The 20,641-nt window shown below is 36.2% G+C and overlaps 1 protein-coding gene across 3 annotated transcripts in view; it reads right to left on the reverse strand.

Annotated features, from left to right (window-relative positions):
• The window catches only part of ERICH1 (glutamate rich 1), a 96,323-nt gene that overhangs the window by 68,862 nt on the left and 6,820 nt on the right, over positions 1 to 20,641 (reverse strand). Inside the window, exon 2 of one of the 3 annotated variants that reach the window (XM_072634357.1) lies at positions 13,259 to 13,392. The exons of the other annotated variants lie outside the window; for them this stretch is intronic. The gene's annotated coding sequence lies outside the window, so the exon portion shown is untranslated. The remainder of the gene's footprint in view (positions 1 to 13,258; positions 13,393 to 20,641) is intronic. 3 annotated transcript variants of the gene reach the window in all.

A 20,641-nucleotide genomic window follows, 5' to 3' on the forward strand; every position in this document is an offset into this window, starting at 1 on the left:
AGAAAAGGAACACTGTCACTTCTCTACTCTCCTCTATTTCTTGCCTGCCCTCAACACTCAAAGGATTTCTCATTGCGCTATATATACTTCTTATGATGGATGTCAATTTACTTTAAGGGGAACATAGGATTTTATAACTCCTCTTTTTTCCTCTCCTGACTCCTTATATCCTTTGTACCTTAACAATCCTTCTTTGGAGGGCTGATTAGGAAAACCAAAACCAGCTAATATTACAAGCAGTAGAAATAGTAAGACCAAGTAACGTGAAACCATAAACAGTCATGCAAGATTATGCAGAAATTATTATAGATAAATGGAAAGCTTGGACTTGGATATACCAAAAGGCAAAAGAAAAGACCTTGGAAATAATTTATATAACATTGGACTTAATCATTCTCAAAAAAATAAACATGTTATTTTACCCTGTATTATTACATTCAGTTTTATAGGATAAATTAACTGATCTCTTTAGTGAATATTTATGCAAATATATCAAATTACCAAAGAAGCTATAACAAACGATTCAAAGATTAACAATGACTAGGTTCGATTTATACCAAAAACATTTATGGCAAAAGATTAATGGTGACTAGGTTGGATGTATCCCAAAAAATACAGCATCAGTTTAACATTAGTAAAGTTATGAACATAATAGAGCATATCAATAATAAAAAAAATAATAAAAATCTCATGAGCACATCATAAACATTTCTATAAAAAGCTTTTAGCATCATTTTTATTAAAAACAAAAGGCATGGGAATTAATGGATCTTTCCTTATTATGGTATCAACCATATAACTAAGGTCAAGAGCTGGAATTATCTGTAAGAAGAAAACACTAGGGGCTTTTCCAGAAAGATGCAATAGTAAAGTGAGGAGGTTCATTCTTATCCAATTATTTAACATAGTTCTGGAAATTCAATCTATAACAATAAGACATACACAAATACAAACAAGAATAGTCAAAGAAAAAGAAAATCAATATTTGCATATGACATGATGATTTAGGGAACCCTAGAGATTTAGTCAAAATTAATTTAAACAATAACTTTAGTAAAGTCAGTCAGTAAACAATTGGGAAATAAAAAAAGTGGCAAGAGATTGTCCCTGGCCTCAAGGAGCCTACAATCTAGTAGAGGAGGCAACAAGCAAACAAACATACACAAATAAGCTATATACAGGATAGATAGGAAATAATTATGAGAAGGGAGACACTGGAATTGGAATGAGAAAAGTTTCCTGCAGAGGAGTTTTTAGCTGGGACTTAAAGAAAGCCAGGGAATGCAGTAGGCAGGGATAAAGAAGGAAAGCATTTTAGGTATCGGAAACAGCCAGAGAAAATGGTCCAAAAGGAGAAATGGAATGTCTTACTCATGGAATAGCAAGGAGGCAAGTGTCACTGGATCAAAGATTACGTGGCAAAGAGTAAACTATAAGAGAACTGGAGTGGTAAAAGGGGCCTAGGTTAAGAAGAGCTTTGAATGCCAAACAGAGGATTTATATTTGATTCTGGAGGTGATAGGTGATAGGTGTAGACTATACATGAATCCACAAAAATCATCACTCTTTCCTTTAATTACTAGCAAAACCCATCCAGCAGCGAAAGAGAAAGAAGCTTCACTGGAAAGAATTATACAAGTTGTCCCAAAAGACTTAGGATAGACTCAAGCTGTTAATATTTAAATCTGCACTAACACTTTTGAGACATCCTGTATTATAAAACAGTAATCATTTGAGGAGACAACTCTAAAGCTCAAAATGATGATTTTATAAAAGTGATATCAGAACGAACAGACAGAAGGTGTTAGATGTAAGAGATGTTGTGGAGGTAGAAAACAGAAAGCTTTGGCAACTGATTGGATATATGGGATCAGGGAGAGTGAGAAGTCAAGCATAATACCTCAGCTATGAACAATGTGAACCTAGAAAAATGGTGGAAATGCCAGAAGGTTAGTTTAAGGGGGAAGTGTTTGAGAAGAAAGACAATGAGTTCACTTTTGGACATGCTTAGTTTGAGAAGTCCCTGAAATACTAGTCTGAAATGTCTATAAACAATTGATAACATGGGAATGAATCTAAGGGGAGATTCTGCGGCTGGATATGGGAGTTGATGTGGTTACCAAGAGAGTGAAGAGAGAGGCCTGAATAGGGTCTGAAATGGAACCTTTGGGGAATACAGTTAAGGAGGATGATAATGAATGCTGAGTCATCAAAATACCAAAAGTATTTGGTAAAGAATACCAAAATAATATCATGTTTAATAATCCCAAAGACACTAGCTACAAAGCTATATAGTGCCTATTTGATAAACACTTTTCTGAAAACCAGAAAGCATTTTGTCAGAAGTTTCTAGACCAACGTCTAACACAATTTACCACAATCAGTTCCAAATAGGTAGATGATTGAAATGTAAGTCTTATGAAGCCATAGAAGGGAAGGAGATATATTTCACAACTACAACCAGGGGCAGAATTCTTAAAAGGGATAGAACTGATTATAAAGGAATAATTTTGATTGCATAAAACTAATAGGCTTTTTTGCAAGTGCAAAAAGTCCTCGCAGTCAATTTCTCTGATAAAGGTCTGATATCCAAGATAAATATATCACTACAAATATTACTATAAAAAAGAGCCATTCCTCAGAAAATTAGTGTTCAAAGCTTATAATATGAAGAGTTTACTAATTTTAAAAATATAAGCTATAAACTACAGAAATGTCATTAAAACAACTTAGTCCACTTGATGTCTATCACATTGGTAAAGATAACAAAAGATAAAAATGGGGCAGTTGTTGGAGAATATATAATCATAGTTCTTGAGCTGGATAAAACTATGGAGACCAGCTAGTCTAATACTCTAAATTTACAGATGAGTAAACCCAAATTCAGGAAGGGTGACTGTCCTACTCCCTCTGTTACTCAGTTCTCTGGTTTGGTACTAGCAGTCCAAAGTCTGTTTCCCCAGCAGTGGAAAATCACAACTTTGTAGCTTCTGGGCTATAAGCCCTGTCTTTTGCTATGGCAAAACTGGATGTTGAGTCTCAAGCAATTTCCATAGCCTGGAGCTGGAGTCGCCATGACACTGGAAAAAGGGAGGGGGAGACTAGAGTGTAAGGGTGGATTCTGATGTAAGCCTGTGTGTGTCCTTAGGTCTGCTAGGCTGAATGAGCTCAGGGCTAGTAAGAACCCAATTCTGGGGTTCTACATAACCCAACATCAAGTTTAGTGGGTCTTGCATCTGTCCAGAGCCCTGGGCACTTCCAAAGAATTGTCCATAAGCAGGCCCCATAGGACTCTATGGGTCTGCTCTTCAATATAAACCTCTAATATATATCATCTCCCTTAATTTGAAAGAATGGAACTCCTTGAGAACAGGAACTTCCTCAGTTTTATATCTGCATCCCCAGTACTTAGCAAAGTGCTTGTCATGATTATACAAGACAGAAAAATCCTTTAACAAAACACTGTACTAATTAATGTTTTATAACCCTCCTAAAAACACAGTAATAGAAGCACCTTTCCTAAAGATGATCTAAAGTTTACATTTTTTAAAAAGCTTACATTACTTGAGAAAAAAACAGTAAATAAAAATAAGCACACACACGATAAGTTTTTCTGATAAGATCACAGGAAAGCAAAGATGCCCACTGTTTTAGAGGATGTTCAAAAATGCTGAATATAAAACAAACTGAGGAAATATACATAGGAAAAAAGCAGAGAACAGTAATCCGCATTTGCAGGATTTGGTATTTTGCTTAGAAAATCTAAGGATGGAAGAATCAATTGAAATAATTAATAATTTAGTAGAGTAGCAAAATGTGAAATAAATTCAGAAAAATCAATTGTACTAAATATTTCTCAGAAAATTCAGCAGAAATAACTACAAAGAAAAATTCAATTAGAAATATCTACAATATATATAAAATATTTTGAATGTCAAGCTAGCAAGACACAATCAGTAGCTGTACAATTTCAATTACAAAACACTACAGAAATAAAGGAAGACCCAAATTAAGTAGAGAGACATTCATGTTCATGGCTGGGCCAATAGAAGGGAAATGATGATACCACCACAATTAATTTACAGATTTAGCTCCACAGATAATTGCCATAGGGTTACTTTATAAAACTAAATGAAACAATAACAAAATTCATTTTGAGGAGCAAAAGGTCAAGAGAAAGAATGGGGAAAAAAAGAGATCACAGGAGGCTAAAATTACAGGCCACTAGATGGCCCAGTGTGTAAGAATGAGCTGAGTTCAAAACCCAGTTAAGATACACCAGTGTATCCTGAGTCATCTCTAGTCATCCTGATGAATATCTGGTCACTGGATTCAGATGACTCTGAAGGAGAAGTGAGGCTGGTGACCTTGCACAGCCCTCCCTCACTCAAAACAAAGTTAAATAAAAGTCATGTCATCATTTCTCTAATGGCATGGTTTTCTTTGGCAACGAAGGATGAACACAAAACAATAGTTGTGTGACCATGGGCAGATATTTCCTAATCTCTTTCAGCTTCAGTTTTCCCAATTGTAAAATGGAGATAATAATAGTACCCATTTCATAGAGCTGAGATGATAAAATGAGATTTTATTTACATAGTGCTTTGTGAACCTCAAAGCGCCATATAAATGCTAGTTATTACCATTAAAATTATGAGATCTAAAATTATGTAATAAAGCAGTAATCCTTAATGCTATCTTCAACTGGCTAAAAACAAAAACAAGAAAGTGGAACAGAGTAGGTAAACAACATTCTAAAATGATTGGCTCAGAAGCTATCCACTATTCAATAAACCAAAGATCATAAGGTACTAGGGAAAGTACTTCCTAATTAATAAGACTGCCTGGAAAAATTGGGGGAGCAATTTTAACAAACTGTAATCTTATACCATATGCCACAATGAACTCATAAGGAAAAATGACCTAAATAGAAAAGGTCATATCATTTGTTCAGTCATTACCCAACTTAAGACCCACTTCCTAAGTTTCCAATTCTTTTCTTTTTTAATTGTGGTGGGGAATTTTTAAATAACTCTGACAATAAAAATAAAAAAAAACACTTTTACATAACAAAGCTAATAAAAGCTGTTTATGGAGAATATCAATTGTGTTTGATAAAAGTCTGCAAACCCAGATATATGTGTGTGTACATGTGTATGGCCTACTCTAATCCTCAATCTCCCTGGGATTTAACTCCCTAATCCTTAAATTGGAAATATTTCATAGCTTATTCACAAGGTGATTATTAGAAATAAAAAGAACAATAATCTTACTTCATGATATAATACTACAACAAAAACATATTATTTGACTACTTTGAACCGAGATGTGTAGTAGGTACTGAGAGAGACAGAATGTTTAAGTTACGTTAAGTATACCAAAGTGAAAATGTCCTATATGGAGCAAGAGATCAGAGGCTAGAAGTCAAAAGAAACATTAGAGTTGGAGATAAAAGATTTGGGAGTTATATGTATAGAGGTGGTAGTTAAAGTTTTATGAGAGACATCTGATTTGTTCAAAGGAGGGAACAATAATCTTAAGTAGATAAGCCTAACTAGCTCTATAGGTAGTAGGAGGGGAAGGGGGAAGAAAGGGGAGGGAGGCTAAAAGGGAGGAAAGAAGCAATAAGAGTAAAGGGGACTAAAAGGGAGGGGGGTCAAAAGAAGGAGGGGAAGGCTGCAGGAGGAGGGGGAGAAAAGTGAATACTATTGAGGAGGGGAAGGGAGACGGGAGAGCTAAAAGCACAAATGGTGGGAAAGAGGTTGGAGGGAAATACACAGATTGTAATCATAACTGTGAATGTGAATGGAATGAATTCTCCCATAAAACGGAGACGGATAGCAGAATGGATTAAAAGCCATAATCCAACAATATGCTGCTTACAAGAAACACATTTGAAACGGGGGGATACACATAGGATAAAGGTCAAAGGATGGAGCAGAATATATTGTGCTTCAGCTCATGTAAGAAAGGCAGGAGTAGCAACCCTAATCTCAGACAAAGCAAAAGCAGAAATAGATCTAATCAAAAGGGATAAGGATGGAAACTATATCCTGCTAAAAGGCACCATAGACAATGAAGCAATATCATTACTAAACATGTATGCTCCAAGTGGTATAGCATCCAGATTCTTAGAGGAGAGGTTGGGGGAGTTGAAGGAAGAAATTGATAGCAAAACTATACTAGTGGGGGACCTCAACCTCCCCCTCTCTGAACTCGATAAATCCAACCTCAAAATAAACAAGAAAGAGGTTAAGGAGGTAAAACTCTGGAAAAAAGTTTTATGAGAGAAATATGGTCATACTGTCTAAACAAGGGAAAGATAAAAAACAAAAAGAAAACTACAGTTAGTATCAGTGATGAACATTAACTAAAAAATTTTAAACAAAATCCTATCAAACAGATTACAGAAATTTATCTAAGAAATCATTCTTTATGATTAAGTAGGATTTATACTAGAGATGTAAGAATAGTTCAACATTAACAAATCAATATACTTAGTCATATCAAAAATCAAAACATCCCAAACCCACATGATCATTTCAGTAGATATAAAAAAAGGTTTTGACAAAGTATGACACTCTTTTATGCTAAAAATTCTAGAAGGTATAGGTAAAAAGGGACCTTTTATTAATATAACGCAAGTACCTATCTAAAACCAAAAGCAAGCGTCATATGCAATGGGAATACAGTAGAAAATTCCCCAGTAAATACAAGATAAAGCAAAGATACCATATCTCCCCACAGGATAAAGTTCTGGAAATGCTAGCAAAAGCAATAAGATAAGAGAAAGGAATTAAATTAATAAATATAGATAAGGAGGAGATAAAACTATCCCTGTTTGCTTAAGTCATAATAGTCTACAGGGTAAATCCCAGGGAATCAGCAAAGATTTTGAGATAATAGCTTCAGCAAAGTTGCTGACTACAAAACAAATTCTTCAAAATCAATAGCATTTCTATATAATAATAAAACACAGGAAGCAACAATAGGAAAAAATCCACTCTAAATAACTATTAAATGCATAAAATACCTGCAGATCAATCTCCCACAGCACGCAAAAGACTTGTATCAATTCAATTACAAAGTGCTCCTTAAAGAATTAAAGAACAACCCTAAATAGCTGAGAGAATATTTAGTGCTCATGGCTAGGTCATACTATCAAAACTAATGTATACTCTTAATTTTATACCAACTTGTTAAATAATAAAATTTATTTGGAAAAACAAAAGATCCAGAATATCAAAGGAAATGATGAAAAGCAATAAGGACAAAGGGGAAATAGTACTTCCAGTCCTCAAACTATTGTAGCAGTCATCAAAATCATCTGCTATTGGTTAAAGAGTAGAGAGGACAATAGATATACAGAATCAAAAGAATTCAACAACCCAGTACCTGACAAAGTGAAAAATATAAGTTACATAGCTAAGAAACTCTGCATTTGAGAAAAAACTGCTGAGAAAACTAGAAAGCAATATTACAGGAGTTAGGCTTAGATCAACACCTCATACCATAATGCGCAATCCACTCTAAATGGATATATGACTATAACACAAAAGATGATACTATAAAAAAAATTAAAACAGAAACAGATCATGTACCTCTCAAAGTTAGGGATAAGAGATGTATTTTTTTTCTCTTCTAATTTTTATTTAGTATAATCTTTATTTTTTAAAACTATATTATATTGTCAAGGCAATACCCACAACAGTTGCTATGAGTAAGCCAGCATATTTCCAGGTTTGAATCACAAGATATAACAGACTCTCTTCATTGAAGACAGAACCAAGACATTTACTCAAGCACCAAAAAGCCAAATCCATTATAGTAACAAAGAAATCCATCATAGTAACCAAGAAGTCTACACACATTATCAGACGTTCCCACAAACCACCTCCTTTAAGCAAAATTACTCCATCTCTGACTCACAGGTAGCTGCTTGCTTCCTCTCTCTTTCCTAGCTCTGATCACTCTGACTTACTTCCTCTCAGCTCTGCTCCATCCTTCCTGCTCCATGTGACTTAGACTCATGTGACTGAGGCTTCTGGGTGATCTAAGCAGGTCACACAGGCTTATTAATGGATGGGAAAGATCTTCCCATTCCATTAACAATACAGATATTTATTTACTTAGGTTTTAAATAGCATTTTATTTTCCCCAATTACATAAAGAAAATTTTTAGCATTCATTTTTACAAGATTTTGAGTTCCAAATTTTTCTCCCTCCCCTCCTCTGAAAAAAAGGAAATTTGACACAGTTTAGACATTTGCTATCATGTAAAACATATTTCTATATTTGTCAAGTTGTGGAAGAAGAAACACAAAAACCATGAGAAAAATAATGTAAGTAAAAAAATTATGTTTCAATGTGCATTTAGATTCCATCATTTCTTTATCTGGATATAGACAGCATTTTCCTTTGTGAGTCCTTTGTACTTCTCTTAGATAACTGTCCTGGAGAAGAGCTGAGTTATTCATAGTTGACTGTCACATGATGTTGCAGATACTGTGTACAGTGTTTTCCTGGTTCTGCTCATTTCACTTTGCATCAATTTATATGTCTTTCTAGATTTTTCTGAAATCTGCCTATTCATTATTTCTTATTGTATAACAGAGTTCCATTGCCTTCGTATACCATAGCTTGTCATTGATGGGCATCCTCTTAATTTTCAATATTTTGCCACCACAAACAGGGTTGTTATAAATACTTTTGCACATGTAGGTCCTTTTCCCTTTTTTATGATCTCTTTGGGATACAGACCTAGTAGTGGTATTGCTGGAAAAAAGGGTATGCGCACTTTGGTTGCCCTTTGGGCATAGTGCCAAATTTCTCTCCTAATGGTTGAGTTCACAACTCCACCAACAATGCATTAGTGTCCCAATTTCCCCACATCCTCTCCAATATTTATTATCTTCCTTTTTTGTCATATTAGCCAATCTGATTGGTGTGGGGTGGTATTTCAGTGTTGCTTTAATTTGCATTTCTAAAAGTTGTATTCTTAATCAAATAAGAGATAGTGGCAATTACAAAAGATAAAAGACTTCTTTGATGACTTGAAAATGAAAAGCCTTGCAGGGACAACATTAATGCATCTAGGATATAAAGGGAAGTGGTCATATGGGGAAAAAGTCTTCATATCAAATTTCTCTGATAAGGGTTTGGTATTCAAGATATATAAACAATTAATAAATATACATACCTAATAGCCATTCCCTTGATAAATGGTCAAAGGATATAAACAGTTCCCAAAAGAACTACTAAGTACTCAAAATCACATGAGAAAATGCTCCAAATTACTAATAGCAAGAGAAATGCAAATCAAAACAACCTAGAAATTTTATCTCACTTTCTGCAAATTGGTAAAAATGACCAAAAATAGCAACAGTCCATGTTGGAATGGGTGTGGTATAAAAGGTACACTCACATATTGTTGGTGGAGCTAGGAAATGGTACAACCATTTTGGAAAGCAATTTGGAATCATGTAAATAAAATGACTAAAATGTCCATATTCTTTGAACCCAAGACTCCATTGCTGGGCTTATATCCCAAGGAAGCCATCAATAAGAAAAAAGTCCTCACACAGCAGCACTTTTTGTGATATCTAAAAATTGGAAACAAAGTAGAGAGCCAACATTTAGGAAATGACTAAACAAATTTTAGTATATGTGTGTAATGAAATAGTACTGTGTTGTAAGAAATGATGTGCATCATGAATACAGAGAATCATGGAAAGATCCATATGAACTGATGCAAATTGAAATAAGCAGAGCCAAGAAAAGAACAGGCATCATAACTACAACAATTTAAATGGAAAGAATGAAACACCAAAAAAATTAAAAAATAAATGTAATACAATTATAATGACCTAGAGGGACTCAAAGAGGAACAAGAAGGTAACATCAACCTACTCCTTCATGGAGATGGGAGGTCCACAAATGTTACACTCTGCTCATGTTTTTTAACTTTCTCAATGTATTGATCAGTTATAGTGACTTTATTTTTCTTTTTCCTCTTTAAAAAAATATTATTTGTCATAAGGGATGACTCATGGGGACAGGCAGGGCAAGGGATACACGGGGTAGCATGGTGATGAAGCAGAAAACATTAACAAAAAGAAAAATACGAAAAGTGAATGAGATTGTCAGAGCAGAGAGATAAAAAGAGGACTAAGAACTGATTCTTGGAACAACAGCCATATTAAAAAGTTAAGAGCATGAGAAGCAAGAAAAAGAGCTAAGAGTAGCGTCTTTGATTCTCAACCGCCAAACTAAAGGTCTTTAAAGTGACCAGAGTCAAAATTGGAAGCCATGATGCTCATAATAAGTTTGACTTGGTTCTATACTTTTTTTTGTCCCTATTTTGTCTACCATGCTCTGCAATAGCCTTGAATCCTCAGTCCCAGATCATTTTTATTTATTTTGTTAAATATTTCCCAACTACATTTTTTATCTGGTTCAGTGACCTCAATGCTACCAGGGTGAATGTTTGATACATCTGGTGGAAGCCTACTTAATCAGGGATCATTTCCTGTTCATCTGTAGCCTTCACAGGAGGTGCTTGAAAAATGTTTTTGAAATAAATTAAGCTCCAGAAAGAAAATCTGGGCATTGGAACAAGTGACAATATATTCTTTAGGTCATATGTTTTATCCCACAGATTCTCTTTGTGAAATTCAATTTTTTAACAGATCTTCAAACAGATAACCATTCATAGAAATGAGCTGAATTCCAGAGAGAGAGCCTGGGAGCTAAAATGTGGCAGCTGCTAAATCATGTATGGTCCTAATTGTGGCCCCACAGTATTTGAATAGTTTCTTTCTGGCTGATTAAAGTATTTTCTCTATGAGCTGAGAGTTCTGGAATTTGGCTATAATATTCCTGGGAGTTTTCATTTTGAGGTCTCTTTCAAGTCGTGATCAGTGGAATCTCTCAATTTCTATTTTACCCTCTGATTCTAGGATACTGGGGAAGTTTTCCTTTATAATTTCTTGAAAAATGTCTAGATTTTTTTTTGATCATAGCTTTCAGATGGTCCACTAATTCTTAAATTATCTCTCCTTAATTCATTTTGCAGGGGGTTTTTTTCAGGTCAGTTGTTTTTCCAATGAGATATTTCACATTTTCTTCTATTTTTTCATCCTTTTAACTTCATTTTATTGTTTCTTCATATTTCATTAGGTCATTAGCTCCCACTTGCCCAATTCTAATTTATAAGGAATAATTTTCTTAAGTGAGCCTTTGTATCAGTTTTTCCATTTGGCCAATTGTACTTTTTAAGCATTATTTTCATCAGTGAAGTCTTATACCTCTTTTTCCACTGGGCTAAGTATGATTTTTAAGGTGTTATTTTCTTCAAGTGTTTTTATGCCTCTTTTACCAAGCTGTTAACTGTCTTGTCATCATTTTTTTGTATTGCTCTCATTTGTTTTCCTGACTTTTCCTCTACCACTCTTATTTGACTTTGAAAATCACTTTTAGCTCCTCTAGAAATTCTTGCTGGGCTTGCGTCCAATTCACATTATCTTTTTCTTCTTCTGAGGCTTTGCTTATAGTTGTTTTGACATTGTTGTCTTCTGAGTTTGTGTCTTATCTTCCCTGTCTTAACAGTAGCTTTTTATGGTCAGGTTCTTTTTGTTTTGTTGCTAATTTTTCTAGCCCATTTCTTAACTTTGAACTTTATGTTCAAGTTGGGCTCTGTTTACCTGGGGGAAATGGGGGAGAGGAGCAGGGACTCTCCCAGGTTTCAGGTTTTTTCACACTGTGGTTTTCAGAGTTAATTCTTAGGGTTTGGAAGTTTTCAATGTTTCCAAAGTGGTATCATCTAGGGAAAGGGTATGGTAACTGCTCTCCTGGTCTGTGCTCTGGTCTCTACCCAGGAAGAATCCCTGCTGCAAGCATTATTGCTTTTCAGCACCCCTGCTCAGTCGTGAAGGAAAGTACTCCTCTCCTCCCTTGAACTATAACCTGAGTGGGTAATAGGAAATAGAGTTGCCAGACAGAGTCTGGTCCTGGGTCCAGTGCTAGCATAGGGTTTCTGACCAGTTGCCAGATCCTCTTACCATCTCCTGCTTGAGAGCTCCCAATGCTGCTGCTACTTCTGTCACTACCACCAAGTCCCATCACTGGTGCTGCATCCACATAGGCTCTGGGCTAGCTTCTATCCTGTCATGGCTCTCTCATTTCAACCTCCTAAGTTGTCTTGGGCTGGAAGGATGTCTCACCCTGACCTTTGATTGGTCCTGCCACAGAATTTAATTTAAGGCATTGCTTTAAAGTTGTTTGAAATGGAATGTTAGGAGAGCTAGGCTGAGTACTTCCTCCACCCTGTCATTTTAGTTCCATCACCAGAAGTCCATAGCATATTCTTTAGATTCTGCATGGAAACTACACTGTATTTAGAGCAATAATCTCAAATCAAAGGATCCCAAGTATAAAAAAATATCCTCTGACATTATCTGAGATAACCTGGGGATGCTACAACATCAACATAGTGGCCAGTTCTGTTGAACCACTTTACCAAGCAACTTTTCAAGCCCCAAAATTGTCAAATCAGCTTCCAAAAATACTTCACCTTCAGAGCCAATGACTTCTGGCATTCTTGGAGCCAGCTCTTTGTTCCCAGTCCAGTTGCTGAAATGCTGCCCTCTCAAGAGAAGGAATGACCGACTGATCCACAGTTTCCCCTGCCCCTCCAGGGCACACTCCTGCAGCCCTACTCTCTGAGCTCAGTCCAATTTCCTGCTTCTCTTCCAGTTTTAGTTGCATTGGTTTTGTTTATATAAAAACTTTTTTTAAAAAAAATTTCATGTCATCAAAATTGTCCATTTTACTGGGTGTGAACCTCTCTATCTCTTGTTTGGTCATGAACTCTTCCCCTAACCTAACAAGCAGTTTCTTCTCTACTCCTTGAATCTAGTTATGATGTCTCTCTATTACACGCTCCGGAGACACTCTCCCAACTCCCACTGAGCTAGGCAGGCTGGGTCTCCAGAAGGCAGGTGTTGTTTCTCCTTTCTAAGGGAACCTAGGGTCCAGGGGACATGTCTAATGCCTACAGACCCCTGCAATTATCAGTTGATATTAAATAAAACAAGTGTAGGTACAAAACATCTGCCTAAACTAGAGGCACTCTTTCACAAGTACATAGTCCAAGGGAAACTGGGCTCAAGCTTACTATACATGATTTGGCAAAGAGGGTAAATATACTCCTAGAAAACCTTTTCTCCCTTCCAAGGAACCCCCATGAAGTGACCCTTACATATGGTATAGCTTTCTGCTGGGCTCACTGTAGATTCCAGAAGCTGCCTTTCCTCAGTGTGTCAAGTTTATCTTCAGCTCCTACTGTAGACACTGCCACCAGTCTTTACAGTTCCAGGAACACTGGTAGGACACCTATAAGAAGATCAAATTTTCCACCTCACCAAAGTTCAAAACATTCTCCTATGGTCAAGATGAGGCTGAGGGTGTGGAAGGTGAGAAATGGTGAGGACTGAGGCTCTTCTCCACCAAGTGATTCCTTCTGAGGGATTTGGCTAGAACTCATCTAAACTAATGTCATCTAAATTGTCAGATTCTGAAATATTTGGCTGCCAAACTGCCTTGTTACTTTGTAGAAGGCTCATAGCAGCAAATTAGTCACATTCTTGCACTGTTGGTGGAACTGTGAATTTGTCCTGTTATTCTGGAAAGCAATTTGGAACTATGCCTAGAAAATTACCAAACTGTATGTACCCTCTGAACCACTATTCCACCACTATTCTGCTACTAGGTCTACACTCCAAATAAGTCAAAGAAAGAGGAAAAGGATCTTTATATACACAAAAGTATTTATAATAGGTCTTTTCATAATAGCTAAATTTAGAGATGAAGGGGACATCCTCCTAATTGGGAACGGTTTCAATTTTAGAGAAAATCGGGAAGACCTTTATAAATTTAATAAACTGACCCAGAGATAATATTTGTAAAAGCTCCCAGAACAGTGCCTGGCACATAGGAGGTGCTATGTAAATGCTTGTGTCCTTCTCCTTCCTCCTCTCCCTCCAATCAAAGGGGAGAGCCAACTAAATATAGGGAGAGAGTGCTGAAAGCTGAAGCAATATTCATGATGATATTTCTTATAATGAGTCCACCCTTGAAGGAAGCATGATATTTGAGGGGTCAAAAGAAAGCAGTTAGTGAGAAATGAAGAAAAAACCTACAATATATTATTAAAATGCTGCTTAGTGAAAATCTAGAAAAGGAAAGTAGTCATCACAAGGGTCAGCATGGTTTCATTATAGACTAACCTTGTTTTCTTTTTTTAGAGTATTACAAGGCTGGTATATCAGGAGAATGCCCTAGGCATAGTTTATTTATAATTCAGTAGAGCATCTGATAAAGCTTATTAGGTGGTCATTGTCACATAGATAAGAGCATGGTTGGATAAATTTTGAAGTGATCAAATAAAGAAAGTGATATACTGATGTCAACTTGGAGAAAAACATCAAATGAAGATCCCTAAGAACCTGTTCTTGGGTCTATACTATTAAAACTGACTTACATAAAGGCACTGATGCCATGCTTATCAAATTTGCTGATGACAAAAGCTAGGACAAATAGTTAATGTGTTGAAAGTACAGTCAGACTAAAATGATGGGTAAATAAACTAAAAAGATAGATCTGAAATAGTGAAGATGAAGTTTAATATAAATAAATGTAAAGTCCAATTCTGGGCTCAAAGGATAAAATTCATAGGTTTAATATGCATTTCAGATCATATTACTGGGATTCTTTGGTGACATGCAGGTGAAGTGCACACCATGAGTCAAGTGCAACATGATAGCCAAAAGGGCTAATGCAATTTTACATTTCATTAAAAGAGTCAATGTCTGGAACACAGGGAATGAGAGTCCTGATGAAATTTGCTCTGGTCAGATCAGAGGTGGAGTACTGTATTCTGTCTGGGCATTTCATTTTAGGAAGGATATAGATAAGAGGGAAAGCATTCAGAGGAAAGAGACTAAGATGGTGAAAGGCTTGAAATTACTATGCCATATAAGAATTAGCTGAAGAAACTGTCATTGCTTAGTCTGGAAAAGAGAAGAAACATGGTAAGAGGAACAAAACAGAAATCTTCAAATATCTGAATGGTCATCATATATAAGAGAGATTACTTAATTGGCTGGGTCCCAGAAGACAGAACTAGGGGCAATTAATAAAAGCTACGGACAGAAAAATTTAATTTCAATGTAAGTTCAATACAATTAAGCAAATATTAAATAAGTTCCTACTATACAGCAAGCATTGTACTAAATTCTAGAGATATAAAGACAAAAATGAAACATACTGTGTGTATGTATGTTTGTGTATGTATGAGTGTGTTTGTGTATGTGATAGAGAGAGAGAGGGGATATATATATATATATATATATATATATACATATATACAGAATCAATACAATGTAATTTCAAGAAGGGAAGAACACTAATACCTTGCAGTTTGTCCTTCCTTCTCGAAGAGGATCATGACATCAGGAAGATGATGACATGATTTGCAATCAAATTGGATTTGAGTGAAAGAGAGCTGTTCAGAGTCACCAGCCTCACTCTCCTCCAGAGTCATCTGGGTACAGTAGCTAGATGTAGATCAGGATGACTGCAGATGGTCCAGGATGCAGTAGGAGACCTTGGCCTTTTTAAGCTAAGGTCTAATACCTAAAGAGATCGGGAAAGGTATCCTATAGAAGACTACCTGAGCTGTGCTTTAAAGGAAGCTAGAGGTTCTAAAAGGTAGAAGTAAGTAAGAGGGAAATCATTCCAGGCACAGGGGTCAATCTGCATAAAAAGCATAGAAATAAAAGATGGAATGTCATGGACAGGGAACAGCAAGTAAGAGAGTCTGAATGAGGGGGAGTAACATGGCATTTGTCTGAAAAAAATAGATTGGTACAAGGCTGTAGAGGGTTTTTAATATCAGACATAGGATCTGTATTTGATCCTAGATGTATTAGAGATCCACTAAAGTTTCCTGAGCAAAGGAATGACATGGTCAGAACTTGGTTCAGGAATACCAATTTGGTAGCTCTGTGGAGTATGGATACTAGAAAGAAAAGACTAGAGGAAGGGTTAAAAATTAGAATACTATTACAGTAATAAAGGTAAGGGGCACTGAGGCCCAAAACTACAAATGGTGATTGTGTTAATGGAGAGAAAAAGATGAAGAGAAACAAGATTTTATGATCAACAGAATCTGCAAAGTAACTGAGAGAGTGAAGAGTCCCTGAGTCTCTGACACAGCTACTAAGAACCTGAGTGAGTAGAAAGAACTCTTGACAGAAAGAGGCAAATTATTATTGGGGAAAAGCATTGGGGGTGGGGGAGGAATAGGTGCTCGGGGAGATGAAGAGTTGCTTTTGGGACATACTAAGTCTGAGATGCCTATGGGGCACCAAGGCAGGTGGTCATGAGGGATTACAACTTCTGAGGAAAATGAAGGCTAGATATAGATTTGGGTGCATTATTTGTATACAGATGATAACTAAACTGAGGGGGGGAGGGGATGAAATCATCAAGAAACTGTGTATAAAAAGAGAAGAGAGTCTAGGTTTGCCATGGAATATGGTGTACCACTGTGCTGAGGAGGTGAGGTGTGGATGATGGTCCAACAAAGAAGACTAAGTAGTAATGGGTAGGTAGATGGGATTAGAACCTGGAGAATGAGTTGTCTCAAAAACCCACCTATCTGAAAAACCATCCCAAAATGGAATGGGCAGCTGGGAAAAGACTGAGTTGTCCCTCACTTGAGATCTTCAGATGAAGATTGGATGATCATTTGTTGTGGATGTTGTACTGGAAATTTTTGTTCTGGTACAAACTGTATGCATCTGAGATTCCTTCTAGCTCAAATTTTCTATTTCTGTGGACTACTGCAATAGGGAGTCCCCTGTAGCAAAGCTATGTAACCTTAAATCACTTAACTAACTTCTTCAAATTTCTTTATTTGTTTCTTTATTTGTTAAATAAAGGGACAGGATTAAATGACCACTGAGATCCATTCCTTCCAGTTCTGACATATTATGATTCTATTAAGAACTTGCCCCCCAAACCCCTCCAAATACCTGTAAAAAATTACTCTAAACAAATTCTAGAGCTGCAGAATCCACAAAATGACAGAGTGAAACAAATCTCTAGCCCAAGACTGCCTGACAGGTTGACAGGAAGCGTCTATCACACTGAGCTGGTAGCAGAGCAGAGTGCAGTCCAGCATGGGTTACATCAGCACAGAGAGAGTCAGACCAGGCCTCAGAGGACTGAATGTCTGGCAGCTGTAGTGGTTTCCAGACTTCTCAACCCACAAACGCCAGAGAGCATAGAAGGTCAGTGGGAAAACTCTGTGGGACCTGGTCTGGCCGCAGCTCCAGGGAGGAGGAGAAAGTACTGGCTGGTGGAAGCAGTGGCAGTAGCTGCTCCCAGAGCTCTGGGCCCACAGACAGTAGGGGACTGAGCGACTGAAACAAAACCCTTGAAGCCTGGGACAGTACACCCATCCCCAACAGAAGCAGAATCCTACCTTGACAAAGAGGTCTGTATCTGGCTGGGAATATGAGCTAACAGCGTCAAAAAACTCAGACTATAGAATCTTACTTTGGTAACAAAGAAGATCATAACATATCACCAGAAGAAAAAAACAACAAAGTCAAAGCATCAACATCCAAAGCCTCCAAGAAAAATATGAATTGGTCACAGATTATGGAAGAGCTCAAAAAGAATTTTGAAAATCAAGTAAGAGAAGTAAAGGAAAAATTGGGAAGAAAAATGAGAGTGATGCAAGAAAATCATGAAAAATGAGTCAACAGCTTGCTAAAGGAAACTCCTCAAAATACTGAAGAAAATAACACCTTAAAAATAGACTAATGCAGATGGTAAAAGAGGTCCAGGAAAAAGCTAATGAGAAGAATGCCTTAAAAAGCATGATTGGCCAAATGGAAAAGGAGGCCCAAAATCTCACTGAAGAAAATAATTCCTTCAAAATTAGAATGGAGCAAATGGAAGGTAATGACTCTATGAAGAATCTAGAAATTATAAAACAGAACTAAAAAAATGAAAAAATAGAAGACAATGTGAAATATCTCACTAGAAAAACCACTGACCTGGAAATAGATCCAAGAGAGATAATTTTAAAATTATTGGACTTACTGAAAGCCATGATCAAAAAAAGAACCTAGACAGGAAAACTAACCTGATATTCTAGAACCAGCAGTAAAATAGAAATTGAAAGAATTCACCAATCATCTTTTGAAAGAGATCCTAAAAGGAAAACTCCTAGGAATATTGTAGCCAAATTCCAGAGTTTCCAGGTCAAAGAGAAAATATTGCAAGCAATCAGAAAAAAAAACAATTCAGGTATTGTGGAAATACAATCAGGATAACATAAGATCTAGCAACTTCTACATTAAGAGACTGAAGGGCTTAGAATATGATATTCCAGACATCTGAAGAGCTAGAATTAAAACCAAGAATCACCTACCCAGCAAAACTAAGTATAATCCTTCAGGGAAAAAAAACTGGATATTCAATGAAATAGAGGACTTTCAAGCATTCTTGATGAAAAGACCAGAGCTAAATAGAAAATCTGACTTTTAGATACAAGAATCAAGAGAAGCATGAAAAGGAAACAGAAAAGAGAAATTATAAGGGATTATTAAAGTTGAACTGTTTATATTTCTACATGGAAAGATGATATTTGTAATTCATGAGAGCTTGCTTAGTACTAGGGGAGTTGAAGGAAATATAGATAGATAACAGCTAGATACATAGATACCTAGATAGACAGACAGATAGACAGATATAGGTAGATAGAGGGTACAAGGTGAGTTGAATATGAAGGGATATCCAAAAAATAAAATTAAGGGATGAGAGAGGAATATGCTGGGAGAAGGAGAAAGGGAGAGACAGAATGGGGTAAATTATCTCATATAAAAGAGGCAGGAAAAAGGTTTCACAATGGAGGGGAAGAGGGGGGAGATGAGAGGAAATGAGTGAACCTTGCTCTCATTGGATTTGGCTTAAGAAGGAAATAACATATTCATTTAGGTATCTTACCCTACAGGAAAGTAAGGGGAAAGAGGATTACGAGGGGGGATGACAGAAGGGAGGGTAAATTGGGGGAGGGGGTAGTTAGAAGCAAACATTTTTGAAAAGGGACAGTGTCAAAGTTGAAAATAGAATAAGTAGGGGCAGGATAAGATGGAGGGAAATACAGTTAGTCTTTCACAACATGACGATTATGGAAGTGTTTTGCATAAGTACACATGTATAACCTATATTGAATGGCTTGCCTTCTCAATGAGAGTGGGTGGAGAAGGAAGAAAGAATTTGGAAGTCAAAGTTTTAAAAATAAACGGTAAAAATTGTTTTTATATGCAATGCGAAATTACACTGGCAATGGGGCACAGAAATCTATATTATCCTACAAGAAAGTAAGCGGGAAGGAGATAAGGTGGCGGGTGACAAAAGGGAGACTGGGGGAAGGGATAATTAGAATGCATGGCATCTGGGGTGGGGGGGAGGGAGGAGATGGGGAGAAAATCTGTTATTCAAAACCTTGTGTAAATGAATGTTGAAAACTAAAAATAAATAAACTGAAGAATGAAAAATAAAAAAACACATTTCATTGGATTAAAAACAAAAACACAAACTAAAAAAGAACTTGTTAATCAGAAAGACAAAGAAAAATTACCATCGGCTCCAGTAAATAACGTTCAAAGGCTCTTTATAAGATAACCAAATAAATTAACAATCATCTTCTTATCAGTAAAAGCTTTATAACAAATACAATGATATTTGATGACTATTTTTTTGTATTTTTCCTAACACTCACATAAAAATAAAATTTTTATCAGACTCCCACAAACAGGCCCTTCTTGGGAAAAGTATAAAGATCAAAAGAAAAACATTTATATTCATTGTTAATTTGAGTTTTTTTAGGAGGAATTCTTATTTAGTTAGAAAAGATTTATATTAAAAAATCTGGACTATGAAGATTCAATTCAAGAACATGTATTAACTACTTTCTGTGTGCATTATCCTAGATTTCAGAGATACAATGACATAAAAATTACAATCTTCCTTAAAGAGATTACATTCTCTTTAGAATGGTTAAAACATACACATAGACTAGAAAAAAAACAAGTAATTTGAGAAACTAACAATTTGGAGAGTATCTAGAAAAGCTGTGCGTAGAGAGCTGAGACTGAGAAGATGGGCATTTTAGGAGGCAGAGACGAAAATTTGTTCCTGGAATGAAAAACAGATTGTACAAAGGTATGGAGATGGGAAACAGAACATTAACTTCAAGGTTAGCTCCTGATCTTCTTGTTGCTCCTTATATACTTTCCACTAGTGTCCTGTTCATTTTCACTACCTGTCCCCCATGCTTGGTATGTTCTTCCTAATTTCTGCTTCTTGGTTTTCTCCAAGTCCCACCTAAAATCTACTTCCTATAAGAAAACCTCCTCAATTCATACTGTACATAACTTGTTTGGACTTAATTGTTTGCATGCTGTATCCCATATTAGACTGTCTTTTGCATTTCTTCATAAATATTCTGCTTGGCGCAATGCCCAGCATATAGGAAGCATTTAATAAGTGCTTGCAGAGTGAC

Source organism: Notamacropus eugenii, chromosome 1 (assembly GCF_028372415.1).
Source record: "Notamacropus eugenii isolate mMacEug1 chromosome 1, mMacEug1.pri_v2, whole genome shotgun sequence".
NCBI classification, from domain to species: Eukaryota; Metazoa; Chordata; class Mammalia; order Diprotodontia; family Macropodidae; genus Notamacropus; species Notamacropus eugenii.